Raw genomic sequence first — 13,825 nt, forward strand, 5'->3', positions numbered from 1 at the left:
GATTTTTTAAATGGTGAGATATGATTAATAAATGTTAAAAATTTATGATTTAATTAGTAATTTTTATATGATGTGATAGAATTGCAAAACAAGTTTGTTTAGTAGTTATCCATTTTATTTATTTATTCTTATCTTAAAGGGAGATTTTTTTTAAAGTAAAAGAGATTTTTCAAAGTTTAAACCTTGGGTTTGCATAAATAAAAAAATTTTTTAAAATAAGATTTTTAAAGGTTTTTGTTCTATTTCCAATCATCAAACTAGGAGATTAAGAAGATTTTCTCTTTAAAATTTTTAAATACCTTAAAAAAAAAAGATTTTCCCCTTTCCTTCTTAAATATTAAAAAATTATAAAAATTTAAAAATAATAAAATATCTTACTTTAAAAAATTTTATTTTATGAAACTTTACTTTACCTTGTCTTTTCTCAAATATAGTGTAAATTTTTATTTATGTGCTCTTTCTATGTTATGGGATTTTTCAAATTTTTTATATTATTTTTTTATATCAATGATTAATTTTATTTATGTAAAATTATAATATATTAATTTATATTTATCTTTGATTATATTTCTAATTAATAAAATATTTTTTAATTTTTATAAAAAGAAATTTAAATTTTTGCATTTTAAAATTAATTAAAATATTTTTAAATTTTAATTTTTTTATATTTATATCAATTTAACCATTAATTAGAAGATTATAAAAGGCCTGCATTAATTGAGGAGGTTTTAATACAATTTCATAACTTGATTGTGATTTCAAAATAGCTCCACGACAAAGTACCAAAGCCAACGTAAATTAAAAAATGGGAATTGAAATTTGATTGAAGATTGATTTTTTTTTTTTTTTAAAAAAATATCTAAGCATCTTTCATTCACCTACTGACCAAGGCTTGTCATCAGCAATAAGACTTAAAATTAAATCCTGTGCACCAGGGAAGAGGCTGACCAAGGTTTCAGGCGGAATTTGCGTTATAAGTAACATGATTTTGCCAATATTCTATTTTAAATTAATTTTTAATGCTTCTTAAAGTGACAATTAATTGACAAATCCAACCAATTATTGGATGGGTGGATCCCAATTAATTATAAATCGCTATTAGTCATGTAGTATCATAGCATCACCTAGGGATGGTCACACTTGGGCTAGGTCTAACTGATTTTCTTCAAAACATCCATGGACTTGATACCAAGCTCAAAAATATTTGTTTCACATTATTATTTTTTGTAATGTTAAATAATGTAAGTTTTTCTCCCAACCAAAACATTTAATTGGGCCTTAAATGAGTTGCATATTTTAATGCGCTCATGTTAATGTAAATTACCCACAAATGTGCTCACCAAACTAGGGTGGATATCATCAATTTTCTTTATGTGCTAAGTCCTTTTTTTTTTTTTTTTTTTGTGGTAGGATTTTTTAGGTGGGGCAGAAGCATGTCGGTCTATGAATCCCAGAGCCACCTTGATCTTGCTCTTGCTTAAACCTTGGAAATGGTAGCCTCACTCATGGATGTGCATATGCCTTCCAAATGTATTTCTACAAACACAAATGATACTGATACCCACCCTGTTGTACCAAAGGAGAGGACTTTTAAATTGCACCATTAGCCTTCTAAGGTAAAACCACCCTGCTTCCTCAAACAACTAATTTTCTTATCTAATCTATAATTAGATTCGGATTATAAATTTATAATAATTACAAAGCATATTGTTGTACATATATCTAAATATATTCAACGAGAGGTATCATTGCAAGTTCAAGCAATCCATGGAAAATTTTCTCAAACGCTTCAAGTTTACATTAGTTGCTCTAATGCTAGAGATATTTCAGTCAGGGAGCAGAAAGCAAAAACAGAGCACTTCTTTCATTGAGGCCATGCAAGTGACAAATGGTAGTCCAAAACTCGTCAACGAAAGATCAGAACTGGAACTGCATCTGAGGTGTGTAGCCAAGAGCTTCAAGATGAGCAGCCATGGCCTGGTTCATGGGTGGTGGCCCACATCTCAGAATCTGCAAATTGCATGAACATAACTATTAGCACACCCATAAGCCATAGTAAATAGATGCAATGACTGAAGTTCCAAGTTTTGCAGGCATATTCAGATGCACACAACAAATATATCTGAAGTGCACCTGGATATCAGCTGCAGGTGCAGGACAGTGCTTTTCAATCATTTCCTTTGATACAAAGCCAACACCACCGTCCCATACTTCGGGAGGGTGAAAACATTGTTCAAACAGACAATTTTATTAATCAAGTTACAATTAGTTACAAACGACTTCCAACATCTATAACTCAAAATCACATTAAGATTATTATGCATGCATCAGAAAAGCAGTAAAATCTAAATTAACCAAAATCATGCCACACATGCATCAGAAAAATGACAGTATAAAAGCAGGGCTCTCAAAATAGGCCATGCAGTAGCCACTGAAGCATTTGCAAACTTATCCAACCATAACAATGAGTTAGCGAATTATCAAACAGAATTAATTATTCCTTTTGTCATAATTCGACATACACACTCCACAGATATTTTTAACTGGTTAAACTCGAACATTTCGATCAGCTCAACTGAATGGCACGATACAGGCATACGGCAAATAATTGCACTAGAAAATCAGAGAAATTTGCTTTGGTATAGCTAAGCTAGACAAGGTACTAGGAAACTGCTAATTTCTCAAACAACCTACCTAAAGCAAATTTTTTGAAAAAGAAAAAAAAAATAGAAGAAGAAGAAGAAGAAGAAGAAGAAGAAGAAGAAGAGAGAGAGAGAGCAGTAAAATAAACTCAACTCAACTCAACTCAACTAAGCCTTTATCCCAAAAATTTGGGATCGGCTATATGAATTCGCTCTCTCCACTCTAAACGATTTTGGGTTAAATCCTCAGAAATGTATAATGCTTCTAGGTCATGTTGTACTACTCTCCTTCAAGTCAATTTAGGTCTACCTCTTTTTTTCTTTCTATCATCTAACCTATTGTGCTCTACTTGTCTAACTGGAGCCTCCGTATGTCTACGCTTCACATGACCAAACCACCTCAATCTCCCTTCTCTCAACTTATCTTCAATTGGCACCACTCCTACCTTTTCTCTAATACTCTCATTACGGACTTTATCTAGTCTAGTATGGTCACTCATCCACCTTAACACTCATCTCTACAACTCTTATCTTAGACGCATAAGACTCTTTCAGTGCCCAACACTCACTACCATATAACATAGCCGGTCGTATGGCTGTACGGTAAAATTTTCCTTTCAACTTATTGGGAATCTTACGATCACATAAAACTCCCATGTCACGTCTCCACTTCAACCATCCGGCTTTAATCCTATGACTAAAATCCTCCTAACATCCCCCTACTTGAAGGACTGAGCCTAGATATTTAAAGTGATTACTTTGGGACAGTACCACTCCATTCAAACTAACTCCTTCCCTATCACCAGTTTGGCCTTCACTGAACTTGCAATGCATGTACTTAAAACCCTTTGACTCTAGAGCACTTCTCCAAAGCTCTAGCTTTCTATTTACTCCTTCTCGTGTCTTATCTATCAAAACAATATCATCCGCAAACATCATGCACCAAGGAATACTTTCTTGTATATGTTTCGTCAATTCATCTAAAACTAATGTAAAAAGGTAAGGGCTTATGGCTGATCCTTGGTGTAATTCAATTGAGATCGGAAAATCTCTTGTGTCCCCTCCCACTGTGCGCACAATAGTAGTTGCTCCTTCATACATATCTTCAACACTTGTATGTACCTAATAGATACCCTCTTTGTTCTAACACATTCCATAAGACATCTCTTGGAATACCATCATAAGCTTGCTCCAAATCAATAAAAACCATGTGTAAATCTTTCTTCATATCTCGATATTTCTCCATCAAGCTTCTAATGAGAAAGATCGCTTCCATAGTTGAACGACCGGGCATGAAACCAAATTGATTGAGAGAGATAGAAGTATCATGACGTAATCGATGCTCCACAACTCTCTCCCACAACTTCATAGTATGGCTCATGAGTTTAATTCTCCTATAGTTTGAGCAACTCTGTATTTCTCCCTTATTTTTAAAAATATGTACTAAAATACTCCTCCTCCATTCATCAGGCATTTTCTTTAAGTTTAGAATCTTATTAAATAATTTAGTTAACCATGCCACTCCCATATCTCCCAAACATTTCTACACTTCAATTGGTATTTCATCGGGTCCACAGACTTTACCCACTTTCATTCTCTTAAGTGCTTCCTTTACTTCTAAAGATCTAATCCTTCTAGTATAATTCACATTCTTTTCTATTGTTTTATAATCTATATTCACGTTATTATCATTTTGACTATTATTAAAGAGATCATTAAAATAATTTCTCCATCTTTCTTTAATGTCCTCATCCTTCTTTATCCTTAATGTACCTAACTTGATTGAGATCTTGACATTTCCTTTCTCTCCTCCTTGCTAATCTATAAATATCTTTCTCCCCTTCTTTAGTTCCAAGTTTCTCATATAACTTTTCAAAGGTCTGTGCTCTTGCTTGACTAACTGCCTTTTTTGACTCTTTCTTTGCTATCTTGTACTGTTCATATGCCTCATTATTATCACATTTAGGTAATTTCTTATACCATTCCCTTTTTCTCTTCACTGTCTTTTGTACTTCCTCATTCCACCACCCTCTCTCTTTTGAGGGTGGTCCATGTCCTTTAGACTCTTCAAGTACTTTTCTAGCTACTTCTCTAATCTTTGATGCCATCTGTATCCACATATCATTGGCCTCCATATCCAGCTTCCATACTTCGGACTCGAGAAGCTCATTTTTGAACTTCACTTGCTTTACTCCTTTGAACTCCCACCACTTTGTTCGAGCTACACTATTTCTTCTGACCTTACTTGAATTGTTCCTAAACTTGACATCCAAGACCACCAACCGATGTTGACTTGTTAAAGCCTCTCCTGGAATGACCTTGCAATCCTTGCATAGAGCTCTATTTGTCTTCCTGATTAAGAGGAAGTCGATTTGGCTTCTATGTTGCCCACTTTTGAAAGTCACTAAATGTGACTCTCTTCTTATAAAGTAGGTATTTGCTAGTATTAGGTCGTATGCCATAGCAAAATCCAGGATGCTTTTTCCCTCCTCATTTTGATTGCCAAAATCAAAACCTCCATGAACATTCTCATAACCTTGTCTATCACTTCCGACATGTCCATTCAAATCTCCACCAATGAAAACATTCTCTTCATCCGGTATGCTTTGCATTAAATCATCCATATCTTCCCAAAACCTTTGTTTACTCTCACTGTCTAGTCCTATTTGTGGGGCATAAGCACTAATTATATTTATTGTTTCTCCTTCTAGTACTAGCTTTACTAATATAATTCTATCTCCTACTCTTTTCACAGCTATTATAAAGAGCAGTAAAATAAACAGTGGAAAAAAAAAAAAAAAAAGAAGCAGCTGTTGCTAAACTAACCTGATTTTTGACATAGTAGACTTTGAAGCGATCAGAATAAGTGGCAGCAAGGCTATCCAAGTATTCCTGTGAATAAATAAAGCACATAATTGATCCATTTGCATCATGAGTTGTCTAAAAGTATAGGACGGGATAGCAGGTTTATCATTACAAAGAGGAAAACTTAGAGTTTCTCTCCGCTAGAGTGGTAGATAAGTGCAAAGTGGCAACTATAAAATTCTTTGAAATGATTGCATAAGTGAAGTTAAAAGCATTAAAAGTTTATTCACGAGGCAACCCAAGCACTTCGTTATTGGCGTAAGTGCATAACATCATTTTTGTTTCCTTTCTAGTGGTTTAGATGGTTGAAAAGTAAACAACCCTAGAATATGAGGACAAGAATGTCCAACTTTCAAGGTAGAAAATGTGCTTGTATGAACTTGATTTCACCAGAATCTCAGTCAAAACTGCATGAGAAAGGGTAATAGTGTATCAATTTAGCAATAATGGTCAATACTAATAATCCAACCAGGTTTCGCAAGTTCAAAACTTCAATTGAGTAAGAGCTACATGATAAGAAAACAGAGGTACAATTTCAAACTTCAATTAGAGAGCTACACTGTAACAAAACAGAAGTCTAGCTCTAGCTTACCTTTAAAAGAATGTCCTCATATGTAACATTGGCATAAATGAGGTGTACCTTTGTCTTGTCCTTTGGGTTTTCTAATATTGCCCTGGCAACCTAGGTGGAAATTACATAAGGAAACAACAAACTATATGACCATCATATCCATATAAAAGAAACAAGTCCAAGAGCCATACAAATTAAGATCTCATAAAAATGATAAGATAAAAAGAACTTTTAAATGGCATACTTGGAACATTGGAGCAATGCCTGAGCCTCCAGCAAGCATTCCAAATGCTCTAACCTGGCCAGGTTGATACCTGAAACGGCCCTGTTACAAATAACATATTAAACACCAGCATCCAAATGAGAGTTTTACTTTTTACAATAGTTATATAAGATATGTACAGCCAAGCAGAAAAAAAAAATCTAGTTATTACTTACATTATTTAGAACAAAATATTTCACAAAAAAACTAGGAAGACAAGACATTCCTAACTAATTGTTAAATTGCATCCTTGCAGTTACTAAAAAATATTTGTTAAACTTAAATTTGCTATAGGAAATCATACACACTGTTTCTACATCTTATTTAATACCCCAAGGATGTAGTAATAAAATTGTAAGATGCAATCACAGTATCAGGTGGTAATATTGACAAGAATCTGACTGCATAATAGCATCATCAAGAATCCTGCATAAATTGTACCAATCACCTTCTGTTCCCATAAATGGCACAATGAAGGAAAACAATCTAAATTTGGTAGAATAACGCAAGCACAAAAGTACTTTGTCAGTTCACTTGCAAAGAGAGATGTACCTTGGGTCCCTTTACTGAAAGATAATCACCAACACGCATCTCTCGGAAGTGATGAGACATCCTTCCTTGTAGATACATCTACTTTCAGAAATATCCAAAGCAGAAAATTGGTTTAAAAGGGGGCCAAAGGCGCTATATGTAAACCATACCAACACAATCAACTCCATGAGCAGAAAATTTTCTGATACATACCTTAATAACTAGTTCAAAATGTCCAACATCAGAATCCAATGTAGTCGGAGTGGAGTGTATGGTTTAATAACCTCTTCACCTTGGCTATCCTTGCCCCTGTTGAAGACAGACTTTACTGAAAAGACTTAACCACAACTGTCGCAAGGACTTTGCGGTCGCCGGACGATTCTCACCGAAGTGGGAAAAGTGAGGAGTCGCCACTTTAATTTTGAGGGAAATTAAAGAAAACCGTTTGTAAAGATTAAAACCACTTAAAAAACAGAGATTCTAGGTTTGGGGTCCGCATACGGGTGGGGAAAGTGTTAGGCACCCACCTCGTCCCTCAACGAGAGTAAACAAATTTAACGATGTGCTCTTCATAACTTAATATTGACAATTTGGGGTTGGAGTTATAATGTTGGTCCCTATTAGAAGGAACGTTTGATATTCCACTATTTTGGGTTTTCCAAGAACATGGGTATATGGGATGACCCTTCAGTGGATTGATGTTGTGTTTGTAAAATTTTGTTCATATAGTTGTATAATATAATTTTTTATTGAGATATTTTCAGGAAAGATTTTTTCTTAATAATATAAATATGAGTGCCTTGAGGAGAACTCTCCATCCGGCCTCAGTATAAAATTCTGGATTCTTTGGAAAGACTCTCCCACATACCCATGTTTAAAACATATAGAGAGTTTCGTAATAAAAGTATCATGATTAAAAAAGGAAAGAATCTCTCCCGCTCTGAAATATTTTATTAGAATTTTTGTTGAGAATTCGGAAAAGGACTCTCTCCCAATCTCTTGATATATTTTGTTAAAGTTCAAGCTGAGAAGTCAGGTAAGAACTCTCTCCCGATCTCTTAAGATATTTTTTATTAAGTTGAGAACTCGGATAAGAACTCTCTCCCGATCTCTTAATATATATTTGTTAATATATTTTGTTAAAATTTTAAGCTGAGAAGTCGGGTAAGAACTTTCCCCCGATCTCTTAGTATATTTAGAATTTAAGTTGAGAATTTGGGTAAGAGCTCTCTCCCGATCTCTTAATATGTATTTATTAATATATTTTGTTAAGAGTTTAAGCTGAGAAGTCGGGTAAGAACTCTCTCTCGATCTCTTAATATGTATTTGTCAATATATTTTGTTAAAAGTTTAAGCTGAGAAGTCGAGTAAGAACTCTCCCCTGATCTCTTAGTGTATTTAGAATTTAAGTCGAGAATTCGGGTAAGAACTCTCTCCCGATCTCTTAATATGTATTTGTCAATATATATTGTTAAGAATTTAAGCTGAGAAGTCGGGTAAGAACTCTCTCCCGATCTCTTAATATGTATTTGTCAATATATTTTGTTAAGAGTTTAAGCTGAGAAGTCGAGTAAGAACTCTCTCCCGATCTCTTGAAATATTTTAATTTGAATTTTAGTTGAGAGAATTCGGGTAAGAACTCTCCCCCGATCTCTTAAGATATTTTTTATTAAGATTTTAGTTAAGAGATTCCAGGAAATGACTCTCTACCGATTTCTTATTTTTTTTAAAGAAATTATTAAAAAAGAATTTTGTAAAATTTTAGGAAGGTGGGGATCAAAGAAAGTACTCTCTCCTGAACCTATATTTTTTGGAATTTATTATAAAGAAAAAGATTTTGCAAAATTTTAGGGAGGAGGAGTTCGGTCATTGAGTTTAACCTGTTCTTGGCTTTCCCGTAAAGATCAGCCTTCTTCTTAGTTTGCCTATAGAGATCGGCCGTAAAATCTAGCTTGCTCCTGGCTCCCATAGAAATCGACCTATTGCTGAAAGAGATCGGCCATAGAGTTCGACCATAGAATTTAGTTTGCTCCAGGCTCCCATAAAGATCAGCCATGGAGTTCAGCCATATAATTTAGCTTGCTCCTGGCTCTCCCATAGAGATCGGCTTATTACCCAAAGAGATCGACCATAGAGTTTGACCGTAGAATTTAGCTTGCTCCGGGCTCCCATAGAGATCAGCCTACTTCCTTGTTCACCCATAAAAATCGGCCATAGAGTTCGGCCATAGAATTTAGCTTACAGCTGGCTCCCCCATAGAGATCGGCCTATTGCCCAAAGAGATCGACCATAGAATTTAGCTTGCTCCGGGCTCCCATAGAGATCAGCCTACTTCTTAGTTCGCCTATAGAGATCGGCCATAGAATTTAGCCTACTCCTGGCTCTCCCATAGAAACCGGCCTACTTCCTAGCTTGCTAATTGAGATCGGCCATCTTCCTAGCTTGCTCATAGAGATCAGCCTTAGAGCTAGCTTGCTCATAGAGATCAATCATAGAGCTAGGCCATAGAGTTTAGCTTGCTCCTAGCTCTCTCCGAACCCATATTTTTAAAGAAATTATTATAAAAAGAAGATTTTGCAAAATTTTAGAAAAATGGGGGAATTCAAGGAAAGGACTCTTTCCTGAACCTCATATCTAAAAATGAAATTACTGTAAGGTTTAAGACGTAAAAAAAAAAGATATAAAAAAATATAATAATAAATAAATAAATAAAAGGATTGGCCAATGTGCAAAGGGGTTCTAAACAATGATGGGGTAAGTATACTCTGACTTGTGAAGATTGAAAGTGTAGCTAAGGAACTTTTGAAGTAATGGGTTATGGAGAGTGAGGCTTTTTCTTAAATTCTAAGCTATACTTTTGGAGAAAAAAAAAAAAAAAAAAAAAGACCCCTTCTACAGTGGAGACTTTGAGTATTTATAGGGAATGAGAGTCCTAAGATGGAAGGTCAGGATTCTAGATAGAAAAAATAAAAGGTCTGGATTTAGAATGACAAAATCTGAGGGTTAAAAATTAAAGAGATCAAAAATTAAGGGTAAGAATTTAACCCAGGACTTCTTTGTCATTTTCTCTTTAATCCTATGGTTGAGAATTATGCCTTACAAAACAGATCCAAAGGTTGTGAATAAAAGGAGCTAAATCTGTCTTTATTACTTTAATCTAATGGCCCAGGATTTGTCCTTGCAAATAGGATTAATGGTGAAGATCAAATCGTACCCCAAATACTTTAACCAACTCCAATCTGATGGTGAATATTATCTGTCCTTATTACTTTAATCTAATGGCCCAAGATTTATCCTTACAAATAAGATTAATGGTGAAGATCAAATTGTACCCTAAATGCTTTAACAAACTCCAACCTGATGGTGAAGATTTAATTTTTAAGAAATTAAGGCCCGGGACTGATTCTCTTCCTCAAAATCTAACATTAGTGGAGCTGGATATTTTAGTACCCTAATGCTCAGATCCCTCTCCTTGCTTCCTAGCTCACCCATAGAGATCGGCCATAGAGTTTGGCTATAGAATTTAGCCTGCTCTTTGCTCTCTCGTAGAGATCGGCCTACTTCCTAGTTCTCCCATAGAGATCGGCCATAGAGTTTGGCAATAAAAATTAGTCTGCTCCTAGCTCTCATGTAGAGATCGGCCTACTTTCTAACTCGCTTATAGAGATCGGCATAGAGTTCAGCCATGGAGATCATACGTAGAGATCGGCCTGCTTTCTAGCTCCCCTATAGAGATCGGCCATAGAATTCAGCCATAGAGATCAGACGTTGAGATTGGCCTACTTTCTAGCTCGCCTATAGAGATCAGCCATAAAGATCAGCTTACTCCTAGCTCACATAGAGATCGGCCTGCTTTCTAACTCGTCTATAGAGATCGGCTATAGAACTCGGCTATAGAGATCAACCTGCTCCTTACTCACGTAGAGATTGGCCTGCTTTCCAGCGCACCTATAGAGATCAGCCATAGATATCAGCCTGCTCCTAACTCTTACGTAGAGATTAGTCTACTTCCCAGCTTGCCTGTAGAGATCAGCAATAGAGATCAGCATGCTCCTAGCTCTCATGTAGAGATCGGCCTACTTCCTAGAGATCGGCCTACTCCTAGCTCTCATGTAGAGATTGGCCTTAGAACTCTTCAAAGAGATGTGACGATGCTCAGGTAGGTGTGGATGAGTATATACTTTCCCCTTCAAATAATAAAATTAATTTCTTTTTTTAACCAAGAAATATTCTAAGAAATAATTTTATTTACTTTTTTTTCAAAATTAAAATCAGATTACACATGAAAGTGAAATTCAATAACTTTAATTAAACCAGGGCAATGGAATTAACATGTAAGATTGAAAATAAAATCAACATGTAAAAAGGACAATTGAAATTAAAATTATAATGAAAATAACAACGCAATTACACATATTTCTTATTGGCCCGGACAAAATATGGTGTCTACAACAACAAGAAAGTTCACCACTATGACAAACTTGCATTACACTTATTAGTATTATTAAAAACCATTCAATGCCATCCGACACCCCTTTTAAGAATTTCTGAAGTTCCAAAAGAAAACCATTCAATTGGCCAATAATTAGAACCAGACACTTCTTAAAACAAATGATATAGTGCATTTGCATAAATCAAATTCACAAACACTTTAGTCGAATTTAAACTGCTTAGACCAGAGGAGTAAAGAAGCCCATTCCCATCAACCTACTGTGTCCAAATAGCAGGGGAAAATTTTTCAACGAACCTGCAGCTTATATGTTGTCCAATTGGAAGGCCCAAAACCGAAGTAGGCGTAGGAAGTGCAAATGTGAACTTCGATACATTATGGCTCAGCTTAGTGAGCTTGACAAGTTTAAAATCCCTGAAATTCTCAGGATCTAAACAGCCTGAAAACACACGCCACAGAAAGAACTAGTTTTCAGCAAACACAGATAAATAAAATTAAACATGATGCTTACCACCAAAAAAAAAAAAAAAAAAAACATAATGCACAAACAAGGAAGAAATTTTGCATTAAACTATTAACAGTCCCAAATGTAGTAACTTGTACAGGTTATATTCAATATCAAGTATACCATCTTTTTCACAGAGACAATACCGATTCAAATATTGACGACGTGAAAAACCCATAAATCAGGAAATTACCAAGCAATTGAATCCTTCTAAGGAACAAGATAGAAGTTTAAAATCCAGACCCAGAAACAAGTAACAATAGTATTAAAAAGAAGGAATAGGAAGAGTCCAGTAGGTGGTCAAACCTTTGGGTTTTTTGGACGAAAAGAGAAAGAAAGCACCAATACCAATGGCCAAAACAGCAACACCCAGAAGAATCTGAACATCAACTGTTTGCAAAAATTCCAAATCCATGATACCCAATTACCAAAAGAATTCCCCTGAAGCAGGAGAAGATTTAGAAGGGAAATGTAAACAGAAAAAAACCGAATCAGTAAACGGGTAGGGGGAAACTGTGCGTTTTATGGGCCCCCTCTTTAACTTTGGTATTGGTGGTGCTGTCGCTATGCTCTTGACAACAGCAGGGAAAAAAATAGCAGCTGCAACTCTGAAATCCAATTAAAAATTAAAATAAATAATAATAATAATAATAAATAGAAGCTTAGTAGGTGAAGAAAATTGGAGGTGAAGAAGAACGGGACCAATGTGGAGATATGGTACACCTACCAACAATTAGAGGATGGATGGTGAATTGTCCCCATTCATAACAGTTCTCAAGTTTTCTGATCTCTGGTTTTTTTGGCAAATCTGTTCTTTTTTTAACAGAGTGATTTATAACATATTTAATATTAAAATTTTTATATTTTAAAATATAAAAACAAAATATTTATAACTTTTAATTTCTATTATATACTTTCATTTATTTATTTATTTTTCTTAATTTTTATTATTGATAAAAATAAAAATATTTTAATATTATTTTAAATAAATTGTTATCTTTTCATTTATATTATTATTATTATTATTTTTATCTCTAAATTTTTATTATTATTAAAAAATTTTATCTCTAAATTTTTATTATTATTAAATATTTTAGTCTTATCATATTTTAATTTATTAATTTATAGTTGTATTGAATAAAATGAATAGAGAGACAAAAACATAAAATCAAATCAAAATAAAATTATTTTTATTTTTTAAATATAAGAATATTTTTAATATTCAATAATCTTTCTGTTTTTTGTAGTATAGATTTCTGTTTTTATTCTCTTGACTAATTTTTTTTTTTTATTTTATAAGTTGATAAAAATATACAATGACACATCTACCCTCGAGTATTATATTCTTGAAAAAGAAATTAAAAAAATTAAAATTATTGGAAGTAATATCTCACCTTGAAGAAAAATGTCATTTAAAAAAAATTAATAATTAAGCAACACCAAAGGAGTATGAGCAGGAGACCGTAGGAGCCGGAGAAGCTTTTTTTTTTTAATTATTATTTAATTTTTATATTTTAATTAAATTAATTATTAAGTTTTTTATTCTGAAAAATATATTATTTAATTATTTTTTTATTAAATTATTTAATTTTTTTATTAAATTTTTTATTACCCATATAATTCAAATCACTATTTAATGGATCTGTTTTAAAAAAATTAATAAATTGATGAATATATTTTAAAAATATTATTGTTTAATTTATTTATTTTAATAAAATTAATTAATTGACTTATATATTTTAAAAAATATATCATTATATAAAAATAAAAATTTTATTTTGCAATACTAAAATTGAATTTATATTTTTTTAATTTTTTAAATATTATTTTTATATTATTTTATTAAAAAATACTTTTCTCTTATTTTTTTAAAATTTTGAAGAAAGAAATTATTATTTTTTGTATAAATAGTTTATATCATTTTTATTAATAGATAAAAATAAAAGAAAAATAAAATGAGAAAAGTGTATTAATATAAAAAAAAAAGTATAAAGAGGGA

At 33.1% G+C, this 13,825-nt stretch overlaps 1 pseudogene; it reads right to left on the bottom strand.

The window, feature by feature from the left end:
• Positions 1-1,631: 1,631 nt before the first annotated feature.
• On the bottom strand, positions 1,632-12,547 carry LOC110655755 (NADH--cytochrome b5 reductase 1-like; annotated as a pseudogene).
• Between the last annotated feature and the right edge of the window lie 1,278 nt (positions 12,548-13,825).

Source organism: Hevea brasiliensis, chromosome 5 (assembly GCF_030052815.1).
Source record: "Hevea brasiliensis isolate MT/VB/25A 57/8 chromosome 5, ASM3005281v1, whole genome shotgun sequence".
Taxonomy (NCBI): domain Eukaryota; kingdom Viridiplantae; phylum Streptophyta; class Magnoliopsida; order Malpighiales; family Euphorbiaceae; genus Hevea; species Hevea brasiliensis.